The 15,054-nt window shown below is 46.1% G+C and overlaps 1 protein-coding gene across 1 annotated transcript in view; it reads left to right on the forward strand.

Annotated features, from left to right (window-relative positions):
- Positions 1-3,647: 3,647 nt before the first annotated feature.
- SNX10 (sorting nexin 10) overlaps positions 3,648-15,054 on the forward strand; it is an 80,451-nt gene continuing 69,044 nt past the window's right edge. Inside the window, exon 1 of the mRNA XM_068238657.1 lies at positions 3,648-3,675. The gene's annotated coding sequence lies outside the window, so the exon portion shown is untranslated. The remainder of the gene's footprint in view (positions 3,676-15,054) is intronic.

Here is a 15,054-nt window from a genome sequence, read left to right on the forward strand (position 1 = left end):
AGTCTATTAGGGTATATATCTACCAGCTTTGAACATCTAGAGACTGAAATCCTTGCCCATTCTTCTTTGCAAAACAGCTCCAGCTCAGTCAGATTAGATGGACATCGTTTGTGAACAGCAGTTTTCAGATCTTGCCACAGATTCTCGATTTGATTTAGATCTGGACTTTGACTGGGCCATTCTAACACATGGATATTTTTTGTTTTAAACCATTCCATTGTTGCCCTGGCTTTATGTTTAGGGTCGTTGTCCTGCTGGAAGGTGAACCTCCGCCCCAGTCTCAAGTCTTTTGCAGACTCCAAGAGGTTTTCTTCCAAGATTGCCCTGTATTTGGCTCGGTCCATCTTCCCATCAACTCTGACCAGCTTCCCTGGCTTTCTTCTTGCCACTTTTCCATAAAGATCAACTTCGTGCAGTGCATGACTAATAGTTGTCCTATGGACAGATTCCCTCTCCTGAGCTGTAGATCTCTGCAGCTCGTCCAGAGTCATCAGGGGCCTCTTGACTGCATTTCTGATCAGCGCTCTCCTTGTTCGGCCTGTGAGTTTAGGTGGACAGCCTTGTCTTGGTAGGTTTACAGTTGTGCCATACTCCTTCCATTTCTGAAAAATCGCTTGAACAGTGCTCTGTAGGATGTTCAAGGCTTTGGAAATCTTTTTGTAGCCTAAGCCTGCTTTAAATTTCTCAATAACTTTATCCCTGACCTGTCTGGTGTGTTCTTTGGACTTCATGGTGTTGTTGCTCCCAATATTCTCTTAGACAACCTCTGAGGCCGTCACAGAGCAGCTGTATTTGTACTGACATTAGATTACACACAGGTGCACTCTATTTAGTCATTAGTACTCATCAGGCAATGTCTATGGGCAACTGACTGCACTCCGACCAAAGGGGGCTGAATAATTACGCACACCCCACTTTGCAGTTATTGATTTGTAGAAAAATGTTTGGAATCATGTATGAGTTTCGTTCCACTTCTCATGTGTACACCATTTTGTATTGGTCTTTAACGTGGAATTCCAATAAAATTGACTTGTTTGTGGCAGTAATATGACAAAATGTGGAAAACTTCAAGGGGGCCCGAATACTTTTGCAAACCACTGTATATTGGAAGTGAACCCCTATGTCACCAGGGAAGCCATATGGGAGAGGAGGAAAGCACTAGACACCAAGGAACTGTACGGGGGAGGAGCAAATAAACACCAGGGAACGGTATAGGGGAGGGAGAGGGCCATAGATACTTAGATAGATAGGGCCATAGATACTTAGATAGGGCCATAGATACATAGATACTTAGGAACTTTATAAGGCAGGGAGGTGGCCACTAGATATTGAGGTTGTTGGTCTATGCCTTAGTCCCTGTGTTACGTTTCTGCCCACTTTGTATTTGAGTTTGATGCCCCTGCTCTAGATCCTCCAGAGCCTTTCCGTGTCCTCCTCACCCCCACCGTTTTCACACGTGGACCGCAGAACATATCAACAAGAGCTTGTTGGATATGTTATCATGGCTGCACTACCCGCCATGTACAAGTGTGAACGTACTGTGCACCACTATGTTACGCATACCTCCCAACGTTTTGAAATGAGAAAGAGGGACACTTAAGCCATGCCCCTGCCATGGCATATAGATTACCATAAAGATTTCATAAGAAAAATGTTGTTTTATAATTCAAACCACACTGGTCCTTTCTATCCTGCACCGGCGTAACTACCAAGGATGCAACCCCATCAGCCGCAGGGGGGCCCGCCAGCCGTGTGCAGGGGGAGCGCTGCTGCTCGCCCAATTCTGGGACCCCCCAGCCAGGTGTTGTACTGGCCGCGGCGTCTAATAGACGCCGCGCCAGTTCATTCCCCGAATCCCTGCAGTCTCTCGGGAGGCAGAGCAGGGCTATGGCAAGATGGCTGCTGAAGCCCTGCACTGGAGACTATTTGTGTCTCCAGTACAGGGCTTCGGGCGCCATCTTGCCATAGCCCTGAACTCTGCCTGTCAGCGCGGGAGATTTGCTTCAGGAGGATCGTCTGGGGATCTGCGCGCCAGAGGCCGGGAGAGGAGACTTCTGCCAGGTGAGTAAATTGTTTTTTTCTTTTTCACAGGTGGATTTTATTCTGGTGACTGCTGCCCACATTGAGATTTTTGGGTGACTGCTGCCCACTGTACGATTTTCTGGTGAGCGCTGCCCACATTGCGATTTTCTGGTGACTGCTGCCCACTGTACGATTTTCTGGTGAACGCTGCCCACATTGCGATTTTCTGGTGACTGCTGCCCACTGTACGATTTTCTGGTGACTGCTGCCCACTGTACGGTTTTCTGGTCAGCGCTGCCCACTGTATGATTTTCTGGTGAACGCTGCCCACATTGCGATTTTCTGGTGACTGCTGCCAGCTGTACGATTTTCTGGTGAATGCTGCCCACATTGCGATTTTCTGGTGACTGCTGCCCACATTGCGATTTTCTGGTGACTGCTGCCCACTTTACGATTAATTTCTGGTGCATTACGATTATTTTATAGTGAAATGCTGCCCCATTACAGTTATTTTATAGTGAAACGCTGCCCCATTACGATTATTTGGCACCTATGGGGGAGGCCCCATCCAAATTTTCGCAGGGGGGCCCAGTGATTTCTAGTTATGCCCCTGCTATCCTGGATCATTTTCCTTTATATTAACATTTTAAAATTAGTAATATAGCAATTGAAAGGATGGGAATAAAGTTTAGAGTCAATCAAACACATTTTTTTAGTAGAGACATATATACCGTACATTTACACAGAAAGAAGGACAAAGTCCTGAAAGAGAGACAAATGAGGAGGACAGAGGGACAGAGCTCCCAAAGAGGGACTGTCCCTCAGAAAGAGGGACAGTTGAGAGCTATGATCTTACATGTGACCGCGCTTGTACATAAAGAGGGGGATCCAGAGGTTTCCCTTTTTCCTAGGTATCTCTCTTTTTTGTTATCATCAACCTCAGATTCTCTTTACTTTCATAATTTAAACTACAATCATCATTGGTTTTCCCTCTTATTAACATTTTAAAACCCGACATATATAAACATAAAGAAAGGTAATAATAAAAAAACAATAATAAAAGGTAATACAATTCAGAGTCAAGGATATTTTTAGTGGGAGAATACATGTATTTACTTAGATCATCTACTGCTCAATAGTCCTGAAAGAGGAACACATGAGAAAGAAAGAGGACATAGGGATTTGGTTGCCAAAGAGGGAATGTCGCTTTGAAAAAATGAACATTTTGCGGCAATGGGGCATATGGTCGCACGAGACCTGATTATGAGGAGTCATGTGACCCTGACCCTTCTGTGACACCCTATTTAGTATTTGCAGCAGTCGGAGTGACTCATTGCACTCGAATGTTTCATTTTAGCAATACAATAACATGACAGGAGCAATAGTCACAGAAAAGCATGCACTTCAGCTCATTCTCCTCCTCCCTCCCCCATAGCCAGTTATTAATGGTTTTACCCAGCGACCTGAAACGCACTTCCGGAAATGCAAGGGGAGTGACGTACAGCATTACTATCTGTGGGCGTGGCTCAAGCTTGCCTCTGGGTGTGGCTTATTCTCTCCTCTAAAGCGCAGTGGTGGGGATCTATCGTCACGTGACGTTGCCAGTAACCAGCTGTTCAGTTCGGAGAGGTTCGTGCTTCGCCGGGCGCTGCAGTAAGTAGCGGCGCTTCCCGGTCATGTGTCTGTGTGCGGATGAATGGGATGATTGTTGGATAGGAGCAGTAGGGTGACAGTAGGAATTATCACGGGGTATGACCGCTCTCTGGTCTGGTTACTGTAGTAATTGTGGCCAGTTCCGAGTTTAGTTGCAGAGCAGCTGATGCAACGTGCACTTTGCTGAGACATTCCTCTCTGTTCCCAGATAAGATGAGTGCGCGGGGTGAAGTGGCTCCATCCTCCTGGCTGACATACTTTTACCAAGTAGCGACCTTCTCTTGTAGGGTGGGAATAGTTATACTGCAGTCAGAGGCGGGACAAGGTCCTCCAGCACCCAAGGCTGAGACACCAAAGTGCGCCCCTCCATCCCTGCCACCCCAGCCGTCACACACTGATTGATATTAGACTAAGAGGTGCCACAGGGCCCACAACCTCCCCAACACCTTAATATCTAGTTATCTGGCTTGCAGTCACTGCTATGTATCCCCTTTTCTTATTTCTTTCTGCTTCAAACACAATTAGGAATGACAGCTGAATGAATTCTGCGCCCCCTCCTACACTGCGCCCTGAGGCTGGAGCCTCTCCAGCCTATGCCTCGGCCCGGCCCTGACTGCAGTAACCAGTCAGCAAATAAACCTGAGAGGTGTCTGGCTGTTTCATTGCTGACTTGGCTTCTACAGGAGCATCCTGATCCTCGCGAACTACCCCCCCCCCCCTCCTCCCCCCTTTTTTTTTTTTTTTGTTGTTGTTGTTGTTGTTGTTGTTTGGGTGGTTGGTTGGTTTTGTTATGCTGGGTACACACGATGCAATTTTCTGCCTGACAGGTGGGAATCAGGCTATTATTTCTGACATGTCTGATCGGCTCCTGATCGATAAAGTGATTGAATTTGCGCACTTATAATTGGGAAATCGTTTGCTTTATTGGTCGGTTGCACTTTGGACATGTACACACGATGCAACTTTCCTTCTGATCACCCGCCGATCGGGCGGGAAATTGTATTGTGTGCACCCAGCATAACTCCCTTAAAAAATAATTGATTCCTACCACTCTCTGAACAACTTTTAATTGATTTCAACAGGGACTCTGTTGAAAATTGTTTGATGTAGTGCAACTCTATGAATCATTGATCTACCGCCATTGCTGTCCTGCCCCCAATCAACCTAGATCTCCTGTCTTGTCCAATTGCGTTAGATCAGCTTTCAATAGATCAAAAGTAACGGACATTGATCAGACATTTTGGGTTGCATTGATACGTTTGCAGACTGCTCCAATCTGCAGGGAATCATCTGGTAAAATCAATTTGTGTATTGGCACCTTAACTATAACATAGTTCGTTTAGTTGAAAAAAGACATCTGTCCATCAAGTTCAACCAGAAAGGAGAATTTAAAAAATACTGTCCTGAACCTGCATGTATCTGTTGTTCCAGGGGAAGGCGGAAAAACCTTCCAAGGCATTTGTGCTATTTCAGTCACTTGTGTCATGTGACATGAATTTGGTGAAGGCTCAAACTTTTGACACCTAATTGGGTCTCAGGATCCCTTGTGTTTTCTATCATACAGTAACCTAAAACTGGAATGCTTGAGAATATATAGTGAAAAGAAAAATGTAATGTGAGGTCACAGATGGTTAAAAAAAACTGGAATGACCAGTGATGGTGGATGGGCCTGACCTCTGTGGCCTGACCCCTGTGGCCTGTGGGAATAGTTGCTTTGTTGCACCCCTCCTCCACAGCATGTCTTTGGTCAGAGCTCAGGCAGTGCTACAAGAATAGCCGGAGTATGATGCATTTATCTTTCTTTTATTTGAGCAAATATTTTGCTCTTGGTATGTAAGCCTTCATAAGACCAACTGCAAATATTGGAAGTGCAGTTTTCTTGGGGACTATACTGTGTTCCCAATCCCAGATTGCTGTGTTAGGGCCAGTGCACATGAAGCTGTTTTTCAGAGCGATTCTAGGCATGCTTAGAGATTTTCTAAACATGCCTTGTATTTTTTGGAGCTTCCCTTTTTTTTTTTTTTTTTTTTTTTTTTGAGTAGCAGATTTTATATTGTTACACTAAAGCTGTAACTGAACAGCTTCTGTAACAACAATACTTGGGAAAACGGTTCTGATTTAGTAGCAGTAGAATATTGTACCGTGTGCCATCAGTGAAAGCAAGAGGTTTTGTATCAGGATGATGCTAACTTATAAGTATGTATAAAAGAGTAAGCCTTTGGCCTTTAACGAAGGCCCAAGGGCCGAAAGCTTACTCTTTTATACATACTTATAAGTTAGCCAATAAATGGTATCCTCTTGATTCAAAACATCTTCCGTTCTGATTTAGCGTTTTTCACTTTCCTATACATTACATTGAGGCAGAAACGCCTCAGAAATCTCAAATGCTGCAGGACTCGAATTTGCGCCTGGGGGGGGGGGGGGGGGGCGGTGAACGAGCCGCTCTGGTGTGCACCAGCCCATTGACTAACATTAGCCAAGCAGTCCCCCCCCCCCCCCCCCCCCAAAAAGCGTTTTAAAAAAGTGCTCAGACCCGCTCTTGGTGTGCACCAGCCCTAAGATGGATTTTTGTGGAGTGCTCCTGTGTATAGATCAGCCTGTGTGAAATTCCTCAGCACTGAGAGGGAGAGAGATATGGAGGCTACCATATTTATTTTCTTTTAAACAATAGCAGTTGCCTGGTAACCCTGCTGATATACTGTATGTGGCTGCAGTAGTATCTGAATAACATCAGAAACTAGCATGCAGTTATTCTTGTCAAATCTGACAATGTCAAATGCCTGATCTGCTGCATGCTTGTTCAGGGTCTATGATTAAAAGTATTAGAGGCAGAGAATCAGCAGGACAGCCAGGCAACTGGTATTGCTTAGAAAAATTGTGAGCCCCTCTGCGGGACAGCTAGTGACAAGACAATATACTCTGCACAGCACTATGGAAGATGTCGGTGCTATAAAAATACTAAATGATAAAAGGAAATATGGCAGCCTCCATATCTCTCACGTCAGTTACCCTTTAAAGGATACATCAAAGCTGTTTAAAAAAAAATAAATAAAAAAAATCCACTTACCAGGGGCTTCCTCCCACCTGTGGCAGCCGTCCTGTGCCCTCGTTGCAGCTCCGGTGCCTCCCGGTCTTCTCCACTGACGCAGCTGACCTCGCCAGGTCGGGTTTTGGGTCGGCTTCTTCTGCGCTCCACGGCACGGGTCACATGGTCTCCCCGACGTCATTAGGACGGGATTGCGCAGGCACAGTAGTTCTGCGCCTGCGCAGTACCGTCCTAATGACGCAGGGGAGACCGTGTGACCCGTGCCGTGGAGCACAAAAGAAGCCGACCCGGAACCTGACCTGGCAAGGTCGCCTGCGCCAGGGCACAAGATGGCTGCCACGGGCTGGAGGAAGCCCTGGGTAAGTGGATTTTTTTTTTTTTTTTTTTTTTTTTTTAACAGCTTGGATGTACACTTTAAGGTGTCCATACGTTACTTGATTTTCCTGTGCAATCGACCATTTAATTCAATAATTTTATTGGATCGAGAGAAAATTGATTATGTACTAATTATTCAACCAATTTTCTTGATTGAGCGGGATGGAAAATATCAGTTGATTGCAACGGAATCCGCTACTGGTCACACAATTTTGATCGACACAGGATTGATTTTTGGTTTCAGTGAAGTGATATGACGTAATTAATGTTTTACAAAACATTTGGATTAACAGCAAGATTGGTGTGTTTTTTTTTTTTTTTTTTTTTCTTTTCTCCAAAATTCTCACAGAACGATCGTTACCAAACACAATACACTGGAAATACGTAGGTTCCAGCTATATGTGCAGTTGCGCACTACATTCTGTAACGATCGTTCTCGCACGATTGCTGTACACCCTTTCTTTAACAGCGATGATCGCGCGATAGGATCCAACTTGTTGGAAAATTCGCTCGTGCAATGATTGCACTTTCCTCGCTCTCTTTAACGATCGCGACAGAAAGAACTTTATGCAATTGTCAGAAGAGCGATCGTTAATTGGTGTTTACGTACGATCGTTATCGCAAGTGTGTACGCAGCATTACTCTGCACTGCAACACACCACTGTGAACGTAGCTTAAACATAAACTTAGGGCTGGTGCACACCAGAGTGGTTCTGGAGCGTTTTTAAAAGTTTGAAAACTGCTTGGGTAATCAAACGCAAACTCGGGGGCTGCAGCAATTTTTAAAGTTCTGAGGCGTTTCTGTCTCAATGTTAAAGTATAGGAAAGTGGGAAAACAATCTGAAAAACGCTAGATCAGATCGGTTTTCCAGGCGTTTTTGTTACAGAAGCTGTTCAGTAACAGCTTTACTATAACAATATATGAAATCTGCTACACAAAAGCGCTAAAAAAAACCCACTAGGCATGTTTAGAAAATCTCTCTAAGGGCCCATTCACACTTGAGCAGTTTGCTGCGATTTCGGCAAAGCATTCAAACGCTAGCGCTTTTTAAAAGCGCTAGTGCAATGAAAACCCTATGGGCCCGTTCTTACTTGGGCAATTTGCGCTAATAGTCGCAAATCGCCCAAAAACGCTAAAGGCAAACGCTAAGCCTGCACCATTTTTAGACTATTTCCCGGCGATCACGTTTCAGTGCTATAGAAGCGCTAAACGCGATCGCTAAAAAATCGGCAAGTGTGTGTTTGCCATAGCAAAACTCTAGTAAAAGCGCTAGCGTTTTGTGATCAGCAAGTGTGAATGGGCCCAAAACATGCTTAGAATCGCTCAATCTGCTTCAAAAACCTCTAGCGTATTGCGGATCTGCTAGAGGTTTTTGGTGTGCACTGGCCCTAACTCTGTAGTGCATAATTTGCACACCGTTGCTATAACTTTCACCTTGCAGTGCCAAATTCCTTTTGGTACTGGACATACCAGTACTGCCAGAAATTCCTGGCAGACAGCTGTAGCTAATCAGCCCCAGTTTTCCTTATCGCCCATGGCTGCGCGCATGGTAGAAATGGCATAGTGTTTAGCAGTCTTGCCTTGCAAAGCTAGGGACCTGGACTTAGTTCTTGACCAGGACTGCATGGAGTTTGTATGTTCTCCACGTATTTGTGTGGGATGCCTCCGGGCACTCTAAAAAATTAAAAAGACATTAGGGTAGCTGATTGGGTCCTGAAATTGTTCTTCCTGTTAGGCGTTATGCCTGATGCGCACCATGCTGCATTTCCTGTTAGATCGACAGGTCGAATGGACAAATTTTGGTATCTAATCATTTTTCTAATCAGTTCGGTCAAAAATCGATCGGAAATCAGATTGGACCCGTTTGAAATTACCGATTCAACCCATCGATCTGGCTGGAAATTGGTGGTGTGTACCAGGCATTACAGTAGATTGTGAGCTTCTCTGAAGGACATTTTTTCCGCATCATGCTGGATTGGAGAGGTCTCTGACTTTCCACTTGCCCTCGAGACCTATCAGAGTGAGGCTTAACGAGCATCGCAGCAACATTGGGTTATATAAGAAATATGTGAATGACCCTGAAAACAATTTCGATTTTCCCATAGGCAGACATTTCTATGAATCTAATCATATGGTCAGCGATTTACGCTTGTGTGTACTGGAGAAGGTCACAGTGGGTGAAGGGATGGACAACGAGACTATCCTCCAAAGGGAAAGTAGATGGATTCATAAGCTGGATACGCTTGTTCCGAATGGACTTAATTAGGAATTCAGTTTTTAAATTTTTTTTAACCTATGTTTTAGGACACTGTCCCTTTAAATCTCAAGTTTGTGCCCACCCCTTAGGGGTGTGTTTTGTGAAACACTGTGTGATGTAAATCTGAGCGTTTGCTCAGTCTGTTTTAACACTTGATAAAGGCCGCAGGCTGAAACGTTGTATGTAGTTTTTCCTTATTTCTGACTCTCCACTGCCCATGCGAGTGCCTGGCCAGTGCACGAGAGCAGCTGCCCGTGTGAAACGTGCCTTAGACGCTATGTGCCAGTTTCTGTTAGACATGCTGTGGAATGATCGTTTTTTATGTGCATATAAACTCAAAGTGCTCACGCTGGAACAATGTTTAATTGTTGCAATGTAGAGAGCTGAACTGAAAGCACTAAGCATTTGTCAACAATCGTTTTATTTCTCTACCGCTTCCAGACCACACAGTTTGTGTGCTGTTATTCCTGCTAGGGTGTAGATTTTAATCAGCCCCGCCTTGCAGGCTCGTTGCTCTTGCTGTTTGCGCCACTGTTTGACTTGCTGCTCTCGTTTGGTCTGCTGACAGTAGAACGTCCGTATCTTGGTCTCCTGACCCAGGGATTATAGCGAGTCAATGTAATCACCATGTTATAAAGGGAAAGGACGGCACTGGTCCTTAAAGGATTTCCGATGCGAAACTGATAAAAGATTTTACTTGCCTGGGGCTTCTTCCAGCACCTAGCAGCAGTCTCAGTCCTTCGCCGCAGCCCTGGTCCTCCGCGTTGTCCCGCTGCCTGCCTGCCCGTTAAAGGAGTCATCGGGAAAAAATAATAAAATAAGTGCTACTTACCGGGGGCTTCCTCCGGCCCCAAGCTCCCAGCATGTCCCTCGCCACAGCAGTTCGCCGCAGCTCTGTCCCAGTCCCCGGCGATGACGTCAGGGCAACCTCCAGGTCGGCCTGGCCTGCGCGAGCGGTCGCTGTCGATCACCGCCACGTGGGCCGGAGTGGACTACCTGCGCAGTCCGCTCCGGCCCATGTGGCGGTGATTGACAGCACCGCTCGCGCAGGCGCAGTACAGGGCCGTCCTCGCCAGGGACTGGGACGGAGCTTGTGGGGAGAGCTGCGGCGAGGAACATGCTGGGAGCTTGGGGCTGGAGGAAGCCCCCCCCCCCCCCCCGGTAAGTAGCACTTTTTATTATTATTTTTTTCCCCTGATGACTCCTTTAAGATCGCAACCCCACCGGCGGGTCGGCTCTTCTGGGCCTGTGAGTCCACATCTGGTGCGTACTGCACCTTCGCAGTAGTTGTGGGCAGGCACAGTACCCACCGATGACGTGGACGTGCAGGCGGAGAAGAGCCGACCCGTCGACAGGGTCGCGATCATAACGGGCGGCCAGCGGGACAATGCGGAGGACCGGGGCTGCGGCAAGGGACTGAGACTGCTGGTAGGGGTTGGGAGAAACCCCAGGTGAGTAAAATCTGTTTCATCACTCCTCATCGGAAATCCTTTTAAAGTGTACCGGAGATTAAGGTAATGCAAAAATTGATACTTACCCGGGACTTTCTCCCGCCCCATAAGCACGTCGGCCCCACGCCGTCCTCCCACGGTCTGATGATCAACCGCGATTAGCTGTAGTAACTGGCCTAGTCACGTCCAGTCTGGGTCTTCTGCGCATGCACGGACCTACTGCGCATGCGCAGTTACCGGGACTGATCGCGGCTGAATGGCAGAGCGTGGGAGGACGTCATGGGACTCGTGTTTATGGGGCGTGAGGAAGGCCCGGGTAAGTATCGAATTTTTTTTTTTTTTTTTTTTTTTTTTTTTTTTGTGTATTACCTTGATCTCCTATTACCTTCCTTTACAGTAAACTTGAGATTAACAAATAGAAAAAAATAATACATACCAGTGGCTTCCTCCTGCCCCTTCAGGCTAATCGATCTCTCGCCAGTCAGGGCATACTGCACATGCATGGCCCGGCTCCATCGCGATCCTGTTGCCGGGAGTGGTCTGCACCTGCGAAGTGCTATTGCGCAGGCACAGAATGCTCCAAGCTGTGGGAGTGGGCACGGCTGGGCTGTACCTGCGCCAACAGGCCCTCAATTGGCAAAGGTAACGGGACATCTAACTGTGGATCTAAGCAGTGGAGGAGGATAACAATGAGAAACGTTTTTATTCTTTCTTGACCTTTTGTCCAAATTGTCTCAGAGAAAACCATCGCTGTCTTTTTATTGGGGTGTGCAGATTTTTGCTTTCATCTGCAGTGTTTAATATTAAGCTTGGTTCATAAAGCGGCTTATTTAAGTGCTCTTACAAAAGACCATTGTGACTCTTCCATGCTCTGTAAAAATTTCTGTTTATGAAAACAAAGTGCACATTCAGAACCCTTGTGTGGGCATAAACATACTTTCTAAACCTATGTTTATGAAATTAGCAGTTCAATCCCCCATCACAAACAAGATCTCATGCAGCACGGCAAAAGTCATACAGAAGCAGCCTGCACAATTTGTCATGTTTGGGGGAAATTTTGAACGTCAATCTAATTATTCTTGCAACACCAGAACCCATTTTACTGTAAAGCAGAGAATGCTGGGCATACACAGCTTGATTCTCCTGCTCGATCGTTTCGCCACTCGATTCTGCAATCAATTCTCTTTTTTTTCCGCTCCATTTTTTTTTATCTTTTTTTTTCCATTCCCTTCAATCCAGAATCGAGCAGCGACATGATCGGGAGGAAGATCGAACATGTCAGAAATTCTCTATCGAGCCATCTTAATGGCTCAAAATTGAGCAGTGTATGCCCAGCATAAGATCAAAAGTAACGGCAGTGCTGCATATGCCGCTGCTGATACATTTGCTATTGGCAGGTCACCTTATAAAATCTTTAGCAACCTGAACATCAGTCAATTGCATTATCATTATTGATAAATTTTGTTTATAAAGCACCAAGTCCAACCTATTACGCAGTGGTGTACAATAGATAAGGGAATTGGTGGGTGATGCTTTAAACACACGTACAAGACAAGTTGACCTACAGGGACCAGACTTGGCACTGTACAAATACTTAGTTGGCCTCCAGACTGGTGATATGTTCTGGAGCTAACTGGAAGGTGGGTGGGAAGCTGACAGTGGCACAAGAACAGTCACATGATGGGTTAGGTGAATGAGAAGAATGCGCTCAGCCAAGGCTAATAGCTGCCCGAGGCGTCAGGGCTTCTGTACTCGTGCTAGATTTTTGTGGTAACCCTGCCGCATTATGTTTATTTTGTGGGGAAATGCTACCTCATTATGTGTAATTTGAAGGCAAATGACCACAAATATGTATTTCTGATTCAACTAATACTGGGGACGCTGGTCTACTTAAACTGGGGAGAGGGCTGCTAATATTGGGCCACACCTGGCTACCTATACTGTGGAAGGGGGGGTACTTAGTACCAGAATACACTGCCAATGCTAGTCTAATTTAGGGGACCCAGCAGGAAACCTCATAGGGAAATACTGCTTATGCTATTGGGTGGACTACACCCTCTCCAACTGCTAGGTTGTAGTAAACTGTCCACACTGTTTGACCATTCACAATGTTTCGTGCTGTGATTGGAGAACTGTTCCTTATGCGGTTTCCTGTTGGGTCCCCTAAACTAGCCTAGCACCCACCTGCCTACCTATACTGGGGTGGGGAGCTCATCAGCTACTTGAACTGGGGCTCTAACTCAAACTAGGGGTACATTTGCCTTCTGGGATGGGGGGGCATGTCAGCTACCTACACTGGTCTAACCCCTCAGTCAAATTTAAAATCCCTATGTGGCCCTCGGGTCAAAAAATGTACCTACTCTTGGACTAGAACTTCAAAAGCCAACTTTGTGTGTGTGTGTGTGTGTGTGTGTGTGTGTGTGTGTGTGTGTGTGTGTGTGTGTGTGTTTATAAATATATCTTCTGTTTTTCTCTTAACTCTGTTAGGGAACATTACCATTTGTACGTCTTTATAGATTAGTCTCATCTTTTTGTTGCGTGCATCCATTTGTGTAAACGTCTTGTTAGGGTTTTGGTTAAATTCTATTAAACTATTATGATTGCAGTCTATAACATCACATGGGGCTTGGATCAGATGCTTTGATTCTCTTTTGTTTTGGGAAAAACTGGATTTTACCTCGTTTTGACAATGTTAGTTGTTCGGCTGTAAGGGTACACACTGCATACAAATGTCTTATGCTGCGAGGCAGGAACTAAAGACAGACTATTGCAGCGTGTGGTTTTGGGTGACAATTTGCACCAGCAACAATTGTACACATGCAACAACATGCTGAGTGATCTCACAACGGAAGCAGTCTGTTACGAACTTTTGATCTGTGTGTGTGTGTGAGAGATAGTCGTCTGCTTCCAAGCTGTCCACAAGTTGTCTGTCTCTAATGGCTCATACACACTGGGCACAACTGTTGCCACAAACGCGTGGCACGCGCATGTCTGGGCGACAGTTGCCCTGTGTGTATGAGGCGCGCACCCTGAACTGTCGCCGGAGACAGCAGTTGCCGTGCGATTGTAAAGTTCAATCGCCGGCAACTTGTCTCCAACTGTCGCTAGTCCGCCACGCGTACTGCGTGTGTATGTGCGGACTAGCGACAGCTACCCACAGCCAAAAGGGAGCTTCCGGAGGGGGGGACAAAACTTTCGACGACAGCTTCCGCCGCGTCTCTGCCTGTTGGGCAGAGACGTGTAGACAACTGTCGCTCAGGCGGAGCTGTCACCGAGCTGTTGCGCACACGTCTCCTGTGTGCTAGCAACAGCGGTAGCCCATGTGTATGAAGCTTAAGACCTTCATACATGTCACAAGAGCCCCACTGGCCGTGAACACGCAAAACCGTCCGATCCGATTCTAGCACACAGATTGAGAGCTATGGACGCAATCTGCGTAGAATTGGCGGAGTTTGAGCGTCACGACGCAGTAGGGAGCCTGTGAGGTTACGAAAATACACTTTTACTCCAACCCAGGGGTAGATTTGCCACCATCTCTGTTTTCTATCAGCCCAGAGAAAACTGCTAACTGGCTATAGACCTGTGAAACAAACAACCGGTTAAAACTGTGCAATTCCTATCTATCTATCAAAACAGTAGCGTCCCTTCGGAAGTTTAGGGCTCGTCTGTGTATACTGAATAGAAGGTTTTACTGAGAGGTAAAGACCTTTTAAAAAGCCTTTATTTGTTACAATATAAATAATTAATATATACAGACAATCGTGAACAATTAAACGATGAGAGACAGTGATAACACAGTACATAAAAGAAAAAGGGATAAAAAGAACGAATACTTATGATTCTGTGGAAAGTCCGTTCGGGAAAAGACAAAGTTCCTTTGTTGCAGTTAGTTCGCAATATGGCCGAACCACATGGCCGTTGCTCCGCCTGCAAGATGGCCACTGCTATTTCCCCAAGCAGTGGCAGTCTTTTCGGTATGATGGAAAGTGGGGGAATTGGCTGGGGGTCCTCATGCAATCAGTTTTGAGCACTGACATTTCTGGGCGGAGTCTCAAGCTCAGCCCAGGGGCGTGTCAGGCAGTGAGTTCTCAGGGGAGGAACTTCCAACCATCCACAAAATATGTCCAATTTCATACCCCGCCGGGGTTTTGTCGCACATGCAAACCGATTTCATATTCAGATTGGGCTGAGAATACACGTTCATAGGACATCAAACTTGCAATATTTGGGGCGCACGGGGACCCCATTA

The sequence above is a fragment of the Hyperolius riggenbachi genome, chromosome 5 (assembly GCF_040937935.1).
Source record: "Hyperolius riggenbachi isolate aHypRig1 chromosome 5, aHypRig1.pri, whole genome shotgun sequence".
In the NCBI taxonomy this organism is placed as follows: Eukaryota; Metazoa; Chordata; class Amphibia; order Anura; family Hyperoliidae; genus Hyperolius; species Hyperolius riggenbachi.